The sequence below is a fragment of the Triticum dicoccoides genome, chromosome 2A (genome assembly GCF_002162155.2).
Source record: "Triticum dicoccoides isolate Atlit2015 ecotype Zavitan chromosome 2A, WEW_v2.0, whole genome shotgun sequence".
Taxonomy (NCBI): domain Eukaryota; kingdom Viridiplantae; phylum Streptophyta; class Magnoliopsida; order Poales; family Poaceae; genus Triticum; species Triticum dicoccoides.
In genome coordinates, this window is record NC_041382.1 from 754946891 (window position 1) to 754948362 (window position 1472).

The window sequence follows — 1472 nt, forward strand, 5'->3', positions numbered from 1 at the left end:
AGGATCGATATAAATGACATGACAGAACATGATTAAAAACTTGTGAGGGGGGGTGTACCGAAGCATTCCTCTAGTATTCAGACTTATGGATTCAGTTCAGTTTGGTCAGATTAATGATCTGCAGCTATGCTAATTACTATCTGTGCTCAATCAATTTCTAGATGACCGTGGCTATCTTTCTGGATCACTTCATCAGTTAGGGGTAATGTGATAGTGTAATTTCCGTCTGCATCTTATCTGTGGGACAATCGAATCGAATGCCAAATTTGGGATTTTGGACCTGCTACTATGTTGAGGAGCTACAGATCATCATCCTAGATAAAAAAAAGACTGATAGGAGGAGCATGGCTTTGATCAACAATTCAAGGGATCCCACCCCCTTGAATTGCTTGTCGACATGCTCGATCGATCGGGTGAAGTAGTGAGCTGCCTAATCTGTTGATGGATATGGCCCGTCCTGCAACAAGATGAATTGTACAGTCAGATTGATGGAATCATCGGCACTCAAGCCAAGGGAGGAGGAAGAGAAGAGGAAAGTTTGGGGCTTTGGACAGACCTCGGAGATGTAGGCGACCTTGTCGGTGAACTCAGCGAGGCTGGCGAGCTCCTTGCGGTCGAGGAAGCGGGAGAGGACGGCGACGGCGAGGTCGACGTGCTTGACGGCGAGGCTCAGGATGGTGCACCCGCGGTCCAGGAAGTCGAGCGCCTTGCCCAGGTCGATGGCCGTGGTCTGACGGGGCTTGCCGTCCGGCGAGGAGGTGTCGTGCTTGCCGCCGGGGTGCGGGGGGCGGGAGCCGACGAGGTACTCGATGCAGCGCGGGATGTGGTACTCCTCGGGCAGCTTCACGGCGAAGAGCGCGGCCTCGACGCGGGCCAAGGCCTCGGGCTGGGTGGTGGGGCGGGCCGGGAGGCGCTGCGCGAGCAGCGCGTGGTGAGCTGCTCGTCGGGCATGCGGGCGAAGGCGGGGTTCATGGCGAAGCGGCCGCCGTTCTTGACGGCTAGCTCGAGGCAGATGCTGAGCATGCGCGCGCCGGCCTCCATGCCGATGTAGTAGACCTTGAAGAGGTCCGCGGCGAGGTCCCCGAGCTTGTCCTCGTCGGGGGCGGCCTGCAGGCGCTGCAGGCGGCGCCGGAGATGCAGGAGGCGGTCGCGCTGCGGGCGCGGGTTCTTGGCGGCCATCATGGCCTGCATGAGGACGCTCCCTACCTCCTCCTTGCTCACCTCTCCCGCCATGGCCGCCGCTTGCTTCTGGACTCGCCTGGCCTCTCTCTCTCTCTGTCAACTGTGGTAGCCTGGCAGTGGCAGGGGAGGAGCGAAAGCTTGGATTTTTGAAGGAGATCGGAGGGATGGGGATGACAGGTGGCTTTGCAGGACGAGCCATTTGACTACTTTTGACCGGGCTCTCTCACAGTGACGGGGGTGGCACTGGCGTCCTCCATCCGCTACTACTCCTCAGGCTATTTTCAAAATTC

General features: G+C 58.1%; 1 pseudogene; it reads right to left on the reverse strand.

Annotated features, from left to right (window-relative positions):
* Nucleotides 1-378: 378 nt before the first annotated feature.
* On the reverse strand, nucleotides 379-1239 carry LOC119352302 (annotated as a pseudogene).
* Between the last annotated feature and the right edge of the window lie 233 nt (nucleotides 1240-1472).